The sequence below is a fragment of the Python bivittatus genome, unplaced genomic scaffold (genome assembly GCF_059951505.1).
Source record: "Python bivittatus isolate LINGU-HERP-01145 unplaced genomic scaffold, Pbiv_v1 ctg000050_np1212, whole genome shotgun sequence".
Classification (NCBI taxonomy): Eukaryota; Metazoa; Chordata; class Lepidosauria; order Squamata; family Pythonidae; genus Python; species Python bivittatus.
The window spans coordinates 3,451,241-3,469,967 of NW_028277033.1; the positions used below are offsets into that span (position 1 = coordinate 3,451,241).

At 38.2% G+C, this 18,727-nt stretch overlaps 1 protein-coding gene and 1 long non-coding RNA gene across 6 annotated transcripts in view; one reads left to right on the forward strand and one right to left on the reverse strand.

The window, feature by feature from the left end:
- Positions 1 to 7,018, forward strand: part of LOC148216917 (uncharacterized) — a 31,853-nt gene extending 24,835 nt beyond the window's left edge. The window contains exons 3-4 of one of the 2 annotated variants that reach the window (XR_015793555.1): positions 2,615 to 2,785; positions 4,391 to 7,018. This is a non-coding gene — a long non-coding RNA (uncharacterized LOC148216917). Of the gene's footprint in view, positions 1 to 2,614 lie in introns of both variants that reach the window. The other variant, XR_015793554.1, reaches the window with a different exon arrangement.
- Positions 1 to 18,727, reverse strand: part of KCNMA1 (potassium calcium-activated channel subfamily M alpha 1) — a 523,843-nt gene that overhangs the window by 38,591 nt on the left and 466,525 nt on the right. The gene's annotated exons all lie outside the window — the stretch shown is intronic.

Below are 18,727 nucleotides of genomic sequence, written 5' to 3' on the forward strand. Positions count from 1 at the left end.
GGATGACTAGAGGGAATGGTCAGAAAAGGTAAGATGGAAGCTGTGATAGTACAGTCAAAGCTCTGTCAGTTTAGTTTTGGGGAGTCCCAGAGCATATTTCTTATCTAGAGTGACATCCATAATTTTAAATATTATGGGAAAAAATATAAATGGAAATACCAAGCTATTCAAATTTCAAAATTACACTAGCATTCTACACTTTTAAACTCTTAATATTGTGTTAATACAAATGGTTGCAATTCCATTTTTAAACAGTGAATTAAGCCTAGATCTGTCTGATCTGAGCCTAGATATTGTCTGATCTCACCTCTCCTTTTATAAAAGCTAATTTAAAGGCTTAGAATTGACAAACTTCATTAAGTCAATTAGTATACAAACATCATTCCAGAAATACATAATCACCTTCTTTGCAACAGTCCCAATATGATATATCCAAAGTTCTTCATAAATTGAGAAATTCCAAATTTTTGGAATGGGGTTTAGCTCCATATCCTTTGATATGGACTGGCTGTGGGTTAATGGCCCCTCGGCCCCTAGGAATTTGTCATCTTTGATTCTGGATGGGGTTGAGTAAAGTGTGACAGGCAGACTGCCCCAGACAGACTCAGTGCATAATTTGGGGATCCTCTTGGACTCACGACTCCTGCTCAAAGAGCAGGTGGCAGTCGTGGCCAAGAGGGCCTTTGCGTAATTTCGTGTTGTCCGCCAGTTACGCCCTTTCCTGGACTGAGAGGCCCTTCGAACGGTCACTTATGCCTGGTCATCTCCCATATAGACTATTGTAATGCACTCTACATGGGGCTACCGTTGAAGAGTATCCGAAAGCTTCAGCTGGTCCAGAATGCGGCCGCACGGGCGATCTTAGGTGCATCAAGATCAGCACATATAACACCTTTGCTCCGTGAGCTGAATTGGGTGCCAGTTTGCTTCCAGGTCCAATTCAAGGTGTTGGTTATCACCTTTAAAGCCCTACATGGCATGGGTCCAGGGTATCAACCCGTCCCACCCGGTCATGCAGAGCGGGCATGCTACAGACCCTGTCTATAAGAGAACTTCATCTGACGGGGTCCAGGAAGCGAGCCTTCTCTCCAGAAGCCCCTGCCCTTTGGAACACTCTTCCCCCAGAAGCGAGGTTGGCCACCAGAACCAGCTGGTTCTGCCATTACGCATGGGGTGGGGATGGGAATAGTCAGTTTTGGGGTTGGCTGGTTCCCTAGTCTTACCTTTGACCGATATTATTTGGTCACAGGCTGAAATAATATCACCATCTCTCGGATTGTATTGTATTTAATACTTGTATTTTATATTTGTATTATTTATGCTTTTATTGATTTTAAATTGTTTTGTTGTGAACCACCCCTAGGCTCCTATTACTGTTGGTGCTATCTTTGCTTTCTTTAACCACAGTTGTTCTAGTTCTATTTGCAGGTCTTTATATTTTGTGATTTTCTCCAGTTATTGTTGTTCTTGCTGTTGTTGTTATTATTATTATTAGCAACAGGCAAGTTTACATGGAAGTCTACCCTCACTTCATCCCCATAATCATTTGGACAACTCTTTGTCCAAATGATTAATAATAAAGAACACATTTTTTAAAGATGTGTGCCTTTAATAGTTGTTAATTCTCAGCTTTAACTCTCTGCATTATAACTCCCTTTCTGGTAATTAATTCATTAATGGTTAGCTGATCAATCTATGGAAGCTATGGAAAATCACTATTCCCCCAGACATTACCAACTACAATTCTCAGCAGCCTAGAGTTGTACCTCCAAAACATTTGCAGATGACTCCATATCCAATCTCACATCCTTATTTCTGAAAAGACTTCCATGCTAGGAAAGAAAAGTGTATATGAATATGAATCTTCTTGCTCTTTGGTTTCCGGTTTACACTCCAACTTTCTTCACCTCTGATCAAGGGAGCCAAAAAACAAGCCAATATGATGCATCATATACAAAGAATTGCTTTATCCCGCTTCTAAGATGTAACGAATTCTAGGGCGGATTGCATTGTTAACTCTTGAGCTCTGCAGAATGGATAACTCTATTTCTGAGAAGATGCAAAGTTGTCTCACCTATTTAATCCTTAAGGAAACTCCTATTTTTCAAAATATACATAACCAGATAAGTAGGGTAAGAACCATTTTTAAGGTTGTTAAAATGTTTTTTGTAAGTTGCCCAGAGTCCCCTATTGTGGGGGAGATGGTCGGGGGAGAAATCCAATAAATAAATAAAAATAAAAGGGGTATATATCTGCACTGAGATGCATATCTGAAAAAGAATTTAGTACCTGCATATTTTCAGAAACTGCTTATAACTGCTGGAAACTGCTGAAACACATTCAGATTAAAAATTGCTGCAATATTTAGGGGATTCAGCAGTTTGGGTTCATACACTGTTATCAGAAACTGAAAAAGAGAATATAGTTTAAAAACTGTTTCCCTTTCCTATAGCTTGCTGCATGCATAAGTATATGATTTTTGATCCAGCTTGTCCCTAATTTTCAGACACCTATCCCACAAAATCTGTCACCTCACTGCTATTTTAAATATTATTCTCTGAATTGCTATTTTTTTTTTAAATCAATCCTTTCCCTCCCACTCTTTTCCTGACAGTGTGGCCCTTAAGATACTGTTCCAGTGATCCCCTCTGCTGCCATCAAGTGGATGTACTAATTTTCTGTTTGCCTCTGTTTAAAATTACTTCTGTAATTTCCTGATGGGTCCAGCTGATGAGCACAGTTTAGTAAAGAAATTTTGGGATTGTAGAAATTACAGGATTAAAAGGTAAGCCACTGGCAAACTTAGCTGATATGGAAAACAGCAACTGCGCAGTTATTGGAATCATATTTAAAGGTGGAGAAAAGCATCATATTTTAAAAGAAGCTAGCAATAAAAAAATGAGATATCAAAACAACATGGGAAATATACCCATATATTTACTCTAGATTATTTATCTTCTTTAGAAAACATCTAGAAATAAATCTGGTGCTTTGGGAATGCTCCCCCCCCCCAATCTTGTTTTTGATATCTAGATTTTTTTCTTCTTTCTCGAGAAATATCACTATTGATTTGTTGCGTGCATATACTACTTCAACTGCCCTTACTAACTTCAAATTGTTGCCCCTTAAGTTTCCAGGATAATAGCTTGTTTTATTCCCCCACCACACACCACCATTCTCTGGATTTTTAAACATGTCAGCAATGCCTTCTAGAGCATTTTACTGAATAACCAAGAAAAAAAATGAGTTTTATTCCTTTATAGCCTTTGTTTTAAAGGCAGTTACAACACTGCTTTTCTACTGAGCTTGGGGAAATGAATGTCATTTTGTGATCAAGTCATGGGTGGATTATCTGATGAGTTTTTATGAGAGAGGCTGTATTAAATTGTGACTATTTTTGACACTGATCACTAATTGGGTGGTTCAATATTTATTGGTTGATTCATTGTACTAGTTGTAAGCTGCTTAGAAGATGGAAGCAGCATTGAAATTTTGCAAATAAATGAATATATCAAGGAAGCCAAGGAAGCAAACTTCAAGATGAATTTGATGCTTCCTGCTTAGGCCAAGTGTTTATTAACTAGTTTCAACAAAGTTAGCAAAAATGGCTTAGAAGTGTTGCACAGACACATTTCTACAAAATCAATACTTTCAGGATTCCTGAACAAATGAGGTAGACTGTAGACTGCATCTCCCCTCAAAACAACTGGCTCAGGGGTAATGGTAATCATTATGGGCTGGATAGCTGAAGATGAAGGCCTCTATGGAGTAGTCTGTAGATGTCAGCCTGCTCTTTCACCACTCTCAGCATGGAACAATATAAACTCCAACAATACTAATGGTTTTACCCAGTGCCCTATTAAGTTGCTGTACACTTAAATGGCATGCTGGCAGTTGGGTTGCTTTTCATGTTCAGAGAGAGGTTAAGTATGAAACAGTTCGCCAAATGCAAAAAGTCACACAGCTAGCAACAAAATGGAGACCTGACTCTCCTTGTTTCATTGATACAAGGCACTGTTACAAGCCCTTCCATACCAGAAATCATCTGCACCACCGCCTATTTCCCTGACATTGTCCTCCTTGGACACACAACTCCCAAGCATGTTAAGGGACCCCTTACTGGACTTCATTGTGAGATGCAAACTGGGAGGTAGGGCTGGGACAGTTTCTCAGATAAAATATCCACAAACACAGGAAGAAGGTGCTGGAAGGTATATTACATCTAGTTGTGAGGCAAAGGAGGGGGGGGAAAAGACTTTATTTTTGTTGTGTTTCCGAAAAATTAGTGCTGCATTGCTGAGGAGCAGGTGTAGGGTATAATCACCTTGTGTTGGGAAACTGTGCTGTTTATTTGGTCTTCTTCTACCTCACCAAATTTATTCTGTCATAGAACTTGAAGAATTCCATCCTGACATCTGAGCTTCTGCAAGACTGCTAAAATCCAGACCTTGCCCTGATAGTATCTATCTGGTGTCAATATGTGCATCTCTACCTCCATCTCTATCCACATCTATCTATCTATCTATCTATCTATCTATCTATCTATCTATCTATCTATCTATCTATCTATCTATCTATCTATCTATCTATCCTCTCTAATGCTGTTTTGTTGAGACCAGATTTTCATTATGGTGTAAATGGAAAGGTTACTATTAAAAATAAACACAAGTTAGAAAAGTATTCTGATTCCCCTATATATTTTTTTCCTGGGGAGAAAGGAGGATAGAGAAAAGCAAATCTTGAAAACCTGTGCAAAAAAGAAACAAAATTATTTTGTTAAATAAATGTAGCGGTTTTGTTTTAACACATGATTGGCAACTGCTGAAACATAAATTACAAAAATTTCCCATTGCTGCTTATGGTGAAATTATGCAGATTAGAATTTTATTAGGTTTATTTCATGAGACTCAATTTGGACTTTTAATCTATTAAGCTCCAATAAATTAGGCGTCTCAATAGCTCCCTTGAGTTGCAGCTGTAAGAACCACAGCGGTTCCCTCACCCCCCACCCCCTTTTGCAATATGCATTCCAACGATTTCTTTAGGAGATGAAGTTACTGAAATTCCCAGGTCTCTGGGTACCATTACTTCTTAACTAGCGTGTAAATGTCAGGTAAAACAAATTGTGCATTAAAATTTGGAATATTTATGAATCTTTGCACTTGTCATTTTCCCCCACTATTCTGATCACTTTCAGGTATGGATCTAAGAAGGCCAAGAAACATGTACAGGATTAGAGCTGCAACTGAGTTAAACTAAGATATACTCTATATCATGTACCTTCGAAATGTGTATCTTACTAGAACTTAGTTTTCATAAATGTGGATTTTGTCTTTCCTATAACCTCAGTTCTATGTAATAGGACATCATCATTGTCATCATCATCACCATCATCACAGACAAGTGCAAACAGAAATACTACTGGCTTGATAAGCATGGCTCAGGTTTTACCCCAATTGTTTCTAAATTAAAGTTGGCCTACTTTGTTCTATAGGATTAAACAGCAGTATATCTAAGCAGAACGTAACAGGAACTTTCAGCTGGAGGGTGTTTTGTACACTTGTTAGCGTTACAAGGAAATCCAGGAATTTTTAAACCATTTTTTCTCCTCTTTTTATAATGCTTTAGAATAAAAACCACTTTGAGTGATTAGTATGGGATAATGCTCACTTCCATATTCCTGGAAATCTTGCCAGCTCCCTTGTCTTTTCCTACAGTGGCCTTGAAAAAAACACTCCAGAGGTATTGTAGCCCAGTGTTTCTCAAACCTTTTTGGGTCACCACCAAGTTTTTTTGTAACCCTGTCCTGTGTGTTTGTGAATTATATAAAAAAAATAAAAATTATTCATTGCACATTTATCATTTCTTTGCAAACAATTTGTTGGATAAGCTACATGTAATCTTCTGTTATAATTTTCCTAATCAGTTCTCCTGTGACCCCCTTTTTGCCTAACACCCCCCCAGTCATTCCTTTAATGCCTAACACCCCTCTGAACAATTCAAATGCCCCCTAGAGGGCGGCATTGCCCACTTTGAGAAACACTGTTCTAGCCCATTCTGGAGGCATATGATGGCAGCGTGTACTAGATTTCTTTTAACCTTTGTTTAACATTTTTTAGAAAGAAAAAAATAACTAAAATGTCTTGGAGTAACACCATAATACTAATGACTAATGAGTTTGGAATCCTGAGAGCGTATTGTGGCCATTCTCACAATATGACTTGCCAGAGGATGGCACCAGCTTATTCACAGAATGGTTGCCATGCTGAACATGACATGTCACAAGACACCCATTCTCAACTGCAAAAATCCACACTACTGGATGGCAACGAAGGGTAAGATGTTGTTTATTTCTCTGCTGCTGGTTGTTGGGATTTTGGTTGCCTTAAACTATGGCAGCCCATTCACCAGAACAGAAACGGATAAGGTTGCCTCCTACTATTGACTCCAACATCCAGCTTACCTTCACCCTTTATCTTCTAGACATACAGGAAGAGCAGGAGGAGGATTGATGATGAGGATTTAATGAAAAGCTCTTTGAGGCTTCCATATGGCCTAGAGGTTTTCTTGTAAACAAAAATAACACCAGAAGCCATTTAAAAATTAAAACAAACTTTAAAACATTCAAGCCTGAAGAGTCAGCAAGGTTGCAAAGTGCAAAAAAGCGTTCCTTGAACATTGGCATCCATGGGTATCATCTTATTTCTCCCTACTGCAGGGAGATGCTTAATAGTAGCTCTTTGATGTCGCCCCCAATTATGTGGGGTTTCACCTTCTCTTTCTCCCTCGCTCTAAGATTGCCTGAAACCTCTGAATGCTCACAGCTGGACATTTAGAACAATGCTGACTATGGAAAGAATACCTAAAACATTCAGGTCTGCCAAATCACAGTGCAAAATAGGGAAGAAGCAAAGATGCTTGAGTCGTTTGAAATTTAAATGAAATTTAGCTGCTTTGGATAAGCTCTGTGCCCCCCAACACTGTTCAAATGAGTCCCATTCACCATTGACATCCGTTACTCACACAGATTGGCTCTCACATGAAGGGACACAGAGGATCTGGTGCTGTGCTCCGTATGAAGGTCAAAATGTCAGATTCAGCCGGCATGGGTTCAACCTGCATAGTCAATTTCATCGCCCAGGCGTGAGCAGAGGAAAAGGGGAAGTGAAACCGTGAGCTGATTACTGACAGGTTCCGGTGCGTAACTCAAAACCGCAAGCATATCCTTTGTATCAGCGCGGCTTCCCTCGGGCGCTGCAAACAAAGGAAAGCGCAGAGGCTCGGAAGCGAAGCAATCAACAAACAATCAAGAACTCCAGGATTTGCGTGCAAACAGGCAAACCCAACAAAGGCAACAACAGCACAACCCATAGACGGCAACCAGAAAGACAAAAGTACCGGACTGAATCTGCCATTTGGGCGAGGGGGGATTACTGCGGGTAATCTGTAACTGAGCAACAGGTAAAGCGTGGGAACGGGGAAGCTATAAAATACCATGTAAGCTATGCCAAGCCAACCCTGGCTTTGTCTGTACTTACTACGTTACACTTGAGTTAACTTCTTTGCTGAACACACGTGTCACGAGAGTTTCTCTGGGATGAACGGGGTAAACCTTACATACAAACACATATCCTTGTATAGCAAAGGCTTCCTCTCATAGATACATGGGTTTAGTGCATCAGCTTCTTAAGAAAATTGGTGTAAATTTGGCACTGTCAGCAGGGGTGGGTCTGTTCTGGATTGTTCATGTGGGGAGTGCTGCAAATTCCTATACAGACCAAACTTGCGGGCTAATTAGGAGATTGCAAAGTATTTGGGTTTTCATTTGCAGAATGATTCTTGGCTCGGGAAAGCAGTAAGAGTTGGTTGACCCAAAATACTTTCAAACGAATTATTTGATTATGTCTGTGGAGTAGTCAGGGCTGGCCAAGGTGAGAAATAAACCTGATTTGATTATTATTGGGTAGCTTTTCATATTCTGCCTAATGTTCTTTGTATTTTTTTTTTTTTAAATCAGGGAAGGTAGATAGAACACCTCTGAAGGTGGCTTGGGGGCATTCTGCTCATGATATGGATTTATTGAAAAAAATCAACATTCAAAGCATGTACATGTAGCAAAAACAGTAGTGAAAGATCAAAGGCTGTAGATGGACAGCAAGCAAACCTATCATAAAAATATGTGTTCTTGACAATTATAGCTCTCCTAGTTTAATGTTCAAAGGTTGTTTGGAAAAATATATATGCAAATCATATGCTTGCGTTTTCTGTACAAATTCAATGTGTCTAACAACTGTTACTTGCAGTGGTAGTAATCATACAATTACAGCAATTAATATGGCATAGGAAAATGTAGGAATGCATAACTCAAAATCATTGTGTCTAAATCATATTGCAAACTCTGTAAAATTGTATAGTATAGATTTTGGGGGTTTTATTTTATCATCATCATCATGTTTATAATTAAGTGAATAGGATTATATAATCAATATATTATTATTAAGCTCTATTTTATGTGAGAAAATTGTGGAAAACAACTGAAAAAAAGATATGCTATGTAATCATGAAAAAGCCATTTCTTATCTTTTAGTATTTCTTCCTCCATCCTTTTATAATGATGATGATGATGATGATGATAACAACAGCAATAATAATAATAATAATAATAATAATAATCTCTACTTCTCAGAGATCCCCTCCAATAAATCACATTTCATAAAACCACTGAAATGTCAGACTCGTTCAACTAAAATTGTTCATAATTCCATCTTCTACCACTACTCTTTAACCTTTATGTAAACTCAGTTGTAGAATATCTTAACAAAAGGAATTTCTATCCTCCTAAATTAGCTGATGGACACCTTTCAGGTCTCCTGTATGCTGATGACTATGTTCTCATGATAGGATGGTGCAAAATCCTTTGATCAATAATGTGAAGAAGAAAAACTGAGGATAAATTTACCAAACTTTAAAAATTATGGCCCTAAACTGAATAGTTGGTTTATTAATGGTAACAAAATAGAGCAAGTTACATGTTAATTACCTGGGAATCAGCTTTCATTCATCAGGGCATAGCAGCCCATGCCTGGCCTGTCTACGTCAGCGTCCCTAACCCTTTTATTTCTCTGAAGGTGGATTCCAGCTGCCTTAAAATTATTTGAGGCACAAACCACACAGTTACCATTTGGCACTCAATTAGGGCCTTATGCCAACCTAACTGTAGCAGAGAGGGTGCTGTCCAAGTTTCTAAGATCAGTGATGCAAGTTCCTAGATGTGTCTCCAGTGCAGCTTTAAGATTAGAATCAGGAACCACCAGGATAGAGGCCAACATCTGGATTGCCATGTGCAGCTATTGGTTAAAATTAATGTTCACCCCAGTGGGGCTGATATCCCTGACAAACAACAGCAGCTAGCAGTCTCCCTGGAAGACGTACATATACCCGAGAAGAACTGGCTATGCATGGCTTCTCTAGCAAGACGAGAAAGAAGAAAGGCTAGGATCAGGCAAAAGAAATTGTGAAGGAGAGGATTCTTGACCTGGGGTGGCAAAAGATATTAGTGTGGCACCAGGGCAACGTAAGTCTTGGAGGCTCGGATGTACTACTAAGCTAGCTGATTACTGCCAATCCTTAACAAACAGAGGCATTGTTGAGTATTTACCCTAGTTAGGTTTGGCTCACCATCCTCAGCAGTTTTTGACGGAAAATATTGAAAGATTCCTCTCCATGAACGTCTCTGCCTGTGTGACTCTGCACCACAGAGGAGGTGTGACAGGTCATACTGTATTACCATTTCTAGAGAGACTTACTTGGTCATGTTAATTAGGCCCCCCATAGAAGAACCCCAGGCAGATGATGACTTCTTCCTCCTCCTGGCAGACCACAAGAGCACTAGTACTCACAATAAAGTAGCCAAATTCTCTCTGGCTGCTTTAAGAACAAGGCAGTAAATATTGTCTAACACAATGGCACTCCTCCCATATCTCTAACAGCAACTTTAATCCTAATGCTAACTTTTTTGTCTCTCCTTCCTTTTGTTCCTTTATTTTTGTTTTAAGTAACTGTGGGGAGGGTGTGTGTGTGTGTGTGCGTGCATGTATTTGTGTGTATATAGGCTGGTCTAAAACTGTAATTAAGCTTATGCTATGCTAGGTAATTTCACCTAGTGCAAAATCAATGCTAATTAGGAGATGATATAAGGAAGTGAAAAGAGTTTAGCTTGAAGACTCAAATTTCCTAGGAGAATTCTGACCTTTCCTAGGTGGTCATTTCATGTCTCCCTAAAGTTAAATCGGAACTGAATACGGTGGGTCTTCCTCCAAAGAATTTCTCACAGGATTCCAAAGTAATTTCAGTAAGGTCGAAAAATTTCTCAGCAAGTATTTGCATGTCCCCATAGCTAATGGAAATATAACCTTAAGTCCCTACAAGAAATTAAGAAGTTTAGGTATGATGTTAGTTAAACTTGTCACTTTAAATTTTGGGATTTATGATCATAGCCAGTTGGATCATGAGCATCTGTAACAATCCATGACTTTGAAATGCTGACATGGCTCATGGCATCATCATGCAAATGATGACATTATATAATTGCATCTTGATGTCTGATACCAGTATGTATGTGACATCATTTACATACTGATATCAGGTGACATATGTCAACATCTGCCTCTGCACACACCTGATTGTTGGAAGAAGTTCATTTATTTTCTAAGAATTAGGCATCTGAGGCCATCTTTCCTTATCAGCTAGCTGTAAACCTCAGGCTTCTGCTTCCTTTGATGTTTTCAGGGAGGGGGAACACAAGGGAGGCAAATTATGACACATATTTCATGATGTCATTATGCAAATGCTGCAACTTATATACTTGTGTCAGAATCCTGCAGCAAGAACATAACTGTGGCATTTCCTCAAGATGACATTACTGCAGTTTGAGCCAGATGTCACTGCTGCAAAGCATATCGCAATATACAGGGACCTTCTCTAGACCTTTCCCAACAATGCTTGTTTCCTAGATGAATATCCACAGGCCCTGGATATTCAGGCTCAGGAGAAAGCAGAAATCAAACCAAGAAAAAGTCTGTTATACACCAAGAACAGAAAGATGAAGACCCAGGAAGCAACTTAAGAAAACAAAAGTTGGGGGGCGGGGATTTTTGCTCAATTCTTTGCTCTCATTTTTTCCCTGAGAACTTGGGTTAAAAAAAAGGAGAACATGTATTTTCCTGTATTTTTCTCTGGTGTTCTTCCCCCTAGTTCTTTACGTTTCTAATACAAAAATATCAAGCAAGCATCTTCAATTAGTTACAAATTTTTAGTCTAAAATTTCAGATAGTAAAATTTTAAAGAGCTCGATGAATGTCTGCAATGAAAGGTTCAGAGATGACCAATACACCTGCTTCATTTGTTATGTGTTTACATGGTAATGCACTGTGGGCACACATCTTCAGCATAGTTCCTCCATCTATATATTGGGAATATACTGAATTTTGGTTAATATTGCTAAAGCTCTCTTCCAGGAAGCCAATATTACAACGATTATTCTGAAATCCATGAATCTTCCTATGTAATTGTCTCAATGTATATAAATAACAATCTATTAAACAAACAAGATGTGCCAGAACAAGGGGGGAAAAAAAAGAAGAAGGAAAATATCAGCTATTAACCATAACTTTAAATCTCTGTGATTCTTATAATATATTATTAGTATGTTCCACTTTATCAAAGCTATCTTCATAATCAAGATACTATCACAGCCGCTCTGGGCATTGGAACTATTTTTAATTTTAATTTAAAGAGCAATTAAAGTAAGACAACGGATACACACATAATAAAGTAAGTGATTAGCAGCATGCAAACGACACTGGCTTAATGATAATACTCAGTTTTATTCTCCAAAGACCCTGTTGAGAGAATCCCTTCTTACTCAAGGATTGTTTGGTTAATATGCCTCAACCTACAATTACAACATTGCTGACACCATTAAGCACTGAAACAACATCCCCTTGCAAAACTCTTGTTGTCTCATTAAAATGTAAAGGGTCAGGTAATTTACCAGCTTGGAATGTCTAGTTTTGTTGCTGGTAATTAGCAAACATTACACAAAATAGGTTACCATTGGGAGCCCATGAACCTGGGTGAAATATTCGAGAGGTAAATCTTTATCTTCTATGAAAATTGAAAATAAGGCTGCAATCCTATGTAATTCTCTAGGCTTAAATCTTAATTCATTTGTACTGATAGTAAATGATAGATAGGCTGCATAGATTGTGCTGTTTAGGTGCCTGAGAAGAAGACATAGCAATCGTGAGAACCTATAGGAAAGAGATTACACACAAAACCTGAACAGGATGCAGTTCTAGTTTCATATAAATAATGTGGGTGAATTGAGACTAAATAGAGTTTTGTGTCAACATGGATATGTTAGAGATCAACCCACAAAACTACTGAAACAAGTAAGGACTGATTAAGTGCACAGAGTCAAAAAAGTATAGTCGATGGGTTTTAATATAGTTAATTCCAAGTTAAGGTATTTAGAAGGGTTAGATTAAGAATCTCAATGCCTCAATGTGATTTACTCACATGCATTCAGACAAGAAGATTGAGAAGCCCTTCTTGAAATTCCCGGGCCTCCTTTTAATATGAATTTCCTACCATATTTTTAAAACAGCTCCAATAACATTTACCATTAGTTAATGTGCTGTCTGGAAACAGGCTGGTGTCCTATTCTTTAAGTGGATCGTTTGGGACATAAACTACATTCCAATAAAAAGTGAACAGAAAATTATGAATTCATTAAAGCACTTTGGCATCTTTTGTACTACATATAATATTTATATTCCACCCCGTGTAAAAATATGCTTTAATATCTTTAGGCAACTATAAGGACTTAAATATTTATAAAACAGCTCAAGATAAAGCATGGCCCTCTTCCTCCGACATATAGATGATGTAAGGCGTGCAATCAAAGACAATAACGTTTTCTACCCATTTGTCATCTTAAAGCAGCTTTTTGACTTCGGCTCCCTTGTGAACCATCTGAATGAGAGTTGTTGTCTGCGCAGGCTAGCCCAGACGAGTTTACTTCTTAAAAATTACCAAGAGTGCTATACTTCATATAAAACAGGGTTTTCGGAAAATGGAGACAAAACTATAAATTTGCGGGCAAAACAGTTCCAAGAGGCTTCCAAATACTGCTGTATTTATCTCAGGGACATCTGGAAAACAGGAAGCTTTTTGATTTAATATTTCATAATGCAGAGGCAATTGGTTCCCAGCCTGGTGTATAATTAATGCTCATAAAGAGCAGTTGTGAGTTTATGTGGGGTGGGGTGGTTTAAATTTTATTTCGAAGCATTGGAATTTTTAAAACAGATAGGTACCTGCATATTAAAAGGGTAATTTGTCATTTCAGTTTTGAATCAAAAACATTGATATAATTAATGTGCAACACGATATGCTTAGTAATCCCCCCGCCCTTGTGTCCACTTGCAGTCTTTCAGTTTGTTAGTTTGACCAGAGCTGGCTTGTTTGACCAGAGCTGGCTTGTCTCTAATTAGAATCACAGAAACTCTCATCATAAATATGAAAAATACCTCTAACTAAATTCCAACTATCTCCATACGAGCTTATCCATTTTCAAACTCTTATAGCACACCAAAGTACACCGATGCAGGCATGAAATGTTGATTTGCTTAATGAACTGGCTCCTAGAGCAAGGGATCTTTCCTGCAGACACTTTCCCTTAACTCGGAATCTGTAACTCATTTCATGCAATCATTTCATTTCAAAGAGAAACTCTGCTTACACAGTGAAGACTCATTGGAAAGGTATTCAAGATGGGATTCCAGTGAGGAAGCTAGCATCAGTATAGCTGCACTAGTCCAGTTTACCATTTGTTCACTGTTGGCTGTGACCATCTTCTCTTCATGTAAATTTACATTGTCATAAACAATTGCACTGAACCAACTGATCTGTTTTTGCACCTTCTGCTATAGTTAATCCTATCTATAACCACAACCGCATACAAAGCTGGCCTTTTGCACATGTTAGAACGAATTTGTGGCCAAGGCCATACTTTATGAAGTCAAAGAGCTTGACCAGCTGCTGGAGGGCACTAACATGGTGTTACTGGAAGGAATGGGATTTTCAACTCTCTTTTTTGAGTTTTTGGATGTCTAAATAAACAAGTCAGTTGGTAGGTTAAAGCTTTGGAAGGCTTAACACCTCTATTTGGGGGAGGGGGTTGTGTGTTGTTTTGAAGCAGAAAATTGTCTGACTTAATGCACTGTTGGGGGCTTCTAGGAATCGCTAAAACTGGAGCAAGGGCATATGTATGTATGGATCGCCAGCCCTGAATTTAGAATACAAACCTTTAAGAAACCTTGTTTGCCTTTGGTACAGAAGCTAGGATACTCTTATATTATGTACAACTTCAACAGTAGTGGTAGAATGAAGTCAAAATCCTAAACAACATCACAGAATATGAAAAGTTAGATGCTGGGAGAGTAAAAGAAGACAACCATCTCCAGATTGGCAGCAATCCGTAAGACATCTGTCTGGTTGTGTTCACATATAATGCTGGGTTCTCTAGACTGTTGACCTCATCCAACAAGAACAAGAGCCTAGCCCCCTTTGTGAAGCCCTCACACTCCTTACTACACATGCTCACATTTTCTCCCATGCAACCCTCCACATAAACATCTGAAGAATTTTTTTTTTTTTTTTGGCAACTTGAAAACTTATTACTAACCCAATAAGGCTGTTCAGATTCCTCCCCATTATTTGTGATACATCTTGCATTTGCTCTGTCTGCTTTCCAGTAGGAACTGTGGGTCTAATAAAAATTAAAAAAAAATTACTACAATCCATATGAATATGAACGTTAATAGGAAAAAAGAGAATTGTGGGTTAGAATTTGGCTATTTTCCAATCTGCCATATACCCTGATGGTAGAGTAATATTATGTCAGCAAAATAAATTTTGGAACATCCTCGCTGTAATTAAAGAGACACAAACGTCTCTCCCTTATCTCCTCCAAAAGATATGAAGGACATATTTCAAAATACGTCAGTAGCTCATCATGGCGTGCTACGGGTCTATGAAAGGTGAGATATTTCAAATAATAAGGTAAGCATTATGGGAATCTTTCATTCCATATTCTTGTAAGAGAACTTAAAACACACTCATGGGGCTTGACGATGGGAACTCTAGGAAAAAGAAGCCAGAGATAAGGCCAATATAAGAACAACATATTGCTAACATTTGCCTTCCCAAAACTCTTGTAGGTACTTCAGATCAAGTTTCAGAATCCAGCCATTTAGCGAGGACCTTAATTCTACCCTAGCATCTGTAGGCACATGGACAAAGTATGTGAGGAAGGAGTACACCAAATTTTGAAAGTCTGATTGTAGAATGTGGCAATCATATTCTGCACACAACCAACTCTCCACAATATAGGAAATCCATCATTCATTTTCCTGAGGCAATGTTCCTCCCTTCAACAAGGAGTCCTAGAGTTTCCTACATGGAAACTAATGGTACTGCATGGAAGAATAGTACATGGAAAGTACGTTGGCCATTAATTTCCAGTGGAGATAATTTCTCACATGCATCAGTATGTGGGAAGCATAGATACTTTTCTGGGTGAACATCTGGCATTACTCTTGATCAAATACACCTATCCTGGATACTGCTGGTATGATAATCCATACAGTTGAGGTGAGAGATAATAAAACCTTCTGTGACAACAACCAGCATGTAACAGTCAATCATTCTGGTGTAGGAGAGATATGGATGGGTTTGACATAGGTATTTTAAAGTATGCAAGAGTTAGGCACCTGAGAATTGGGCCAGATTTATAGAATACTGCCCTTGATAAAGTTTGCCATAGTAATGCAAAGCAGAAGATAAAATGAAACTAATACCTCAGACTGTGTTCAAGGGGAAGGATGACATGCTTTTATCTACATTCCTGCACTGAGGTGGACTTGATGCAATATGGCTTCTTGAGTCTACGAAAATGTCCATGTGCAAATCTATTTCAGCTCTGTCTTGACAGGGAGATATTAGAGGATAATTCTCCCATTGTTATGCATTGACATTAATAAGTAACATGGTGTTCTGTCAGGACATAATATCATGGTCAAAGGGCAGCACAATCTTCTGTGTCCCTCCCCCCCCCCCCGTGACATAATTAAAAAAAAAAACAGGTTAAAAAAAGGTAGCTGCAGAAAAGCTGATCAACATGGTCACAGAAGGTGCTACTGTTATCTCTTCAAAGTAGCAGTATATTGCTGTCAGTTCTGCCATTCAGAGTCTGTAAGGTCTCAACTCCATTCTGCCACCATCATACTGCTGGAGTTAAAGGCTGTTGGTAAAGGGGGACTCCAGGATTACCTTATGAAAGCTAATTTCTCTTGAGTCATCTATCTCCCCCTATTTAATTCCCTCTATATTTTGTTATCGCCGGGCCTATTACAAGAATTGTAAATTGAACTCACAGCAGAATTACTTATGTGGTTGAAATACAGTTCCTAGGGGAAAACTCTCATAAGCTGAAGTCATTCAGAAAACTATTCTCTGAATGCTGCTGCAGTGCTGAACTACATCTGAACTATTACACTGTGATCTTTCTTGTAATGTCTTTGGGAAAAAAAAAAAGTTACAGTACAATTCTTTTTTTCTTCCCCAGCCCACTTTAAGAACTGCTGAAAGCCATAAGATGATTTTTTACTCTACGAGAGGCACTTTTAATAAAATTCATTGTTCTTATAATCTAGAATTCAAAATAACAGCTTAAAATCATTAGCCAATAACATTAAATTATTGAAGTGGGTATCTAAAGTTATTACACAGAAGCAAAGCTGCTACAACATACATAAATCTTGAAGTGGTTAAGTATAATTGCCGTTATCTGTTTTGGTAAGAAGTACCCATGCAATGTCCATTATAATAGGGGAAAATATTTTGTATTCTGCAAAAGCAAAAGCAAAATAAGAAAAATGGATATAATATTTATAGCCACAAGAGTTCTGGTCTGCTCCCCAACTCATACATTTACTCATGTCTGAATAATAATATCTTATGCATGTAGCTCCACCCAGAAATTTTGCATTAGGTCTGAGATAGCATTCATGTTCTCATTCGATCAGTTCCAATATTAAGTGGTGACATGCATGTCTGAATGATGAATCATGCTAGCACCAACAAAAGCAGTGCAAATATTCAACTGTAGTGAAAAAAAAATCACTGCATATATAAGTTTAAATCGGGCATAACACTAAAGGGGTTTTGGGTGGTTCTAGCATGTTTTCCTTTGTGGATGCAGCTCAGGAAGAATTGGGGGCATATTTTAAGGAGTTAAATAGACTCTCCCTCCCACTCCATTGCTGATCCTCTACTCAAGATTTCAGCTTCTTACAGTTAGTTATTTAGTTGTCATCAAATAATGTAGCCTCCTAGGGACTACGTGGACAAATGTGCGTCATCCCGACCTGTCTTTAATAATAACTCACAAGTTTTCTAAGGAGATTCCATTAATCTCTTTGATTCTATCCATCCACTATAGCTGTCATTCCACCCCTTTGTTTATTACTCTCAACCTTGCCATGCACGGTCATTATTTCCAGCCTATCATCTCCTGCTTACATCATATGCCCAACGTATGTGGATTTCTATTTGTTGATCATTGATGCCATAAAGCAACAGCCTCTAAGCTATGTTTGGTTAACACACATAATATGGATAATTTCAGCATGAATGCAGCGTGGACAACATTCTGGCAAATGACAGCAGTGTGGGAGGGAGTAAACAGCATAGCAATTTTGTAACATGATATAAAACTGGAGAGAAATTCTGGTGCCACAGAGCACAAGAATGTGTTGCTGCACAGGACCAGATTGCCAAAAAAAGAACAACATAGATCTCAAAAAAGCCAAATGAAAGATATTAAATGCTAGAAAGAAAAGCCATTATAGTAACACAGAAGAGGGAAACTGGTTGGGTTCTGCAATTATACAATTTTCTCTTATGTAAAACAACATCAAAATAGTACAGAAATACAGAGGAAGGAAGGGAGGGAGGGAGGGAGGGAGAAGAAAGTGCCTAGGTTTTTCAATATGCATTAACAGAGAAACACTGTATGGAAGTTGCAATAAATAATAGTATAAACAAACTCTGCATTGGAGTTCAAGATGGGATATTGACCCAACTTCAATAGCTAGCAAATAACAATGTATTTAAATTGGCCACGTGGCTACTGTTTTTATGCCTAGAGTTTGTTGTAAGTTGCTGACAGTCATGTAACTGAGTCAGTATTCATCACCACTGACTGTAGACATTTACTATGTATGCAATGGTTGTGTGACTCGGAACTTAATGGCAAACTATTGAAACGATGTCGGGGAAGACAAAAGTATACTAATATCAAGATGAGGGCAAGGGAGATAGACTGAGAATACACATTTCCTCCTCCTCCTCCTCTTCCTCAAATTCTCTTTGCTGAAAGGAAAATTTGTAAGTTGTTTCATGTGAATAATTAATTAATGAAGGTGAGTAGGATTTTTCCTGTCTCTAGCCAAGAAAAAATATATTGGTCCCAGCAAATTTATTAATGGTGTATACAGAATGAATCAATGAAACGTGCATTTCTGCCCCGTAATTAAGACAAATTATATAATGCTGAGTAAGTCCCATTTGCCAAATGACAATGATATTCATTCCTCCCTGG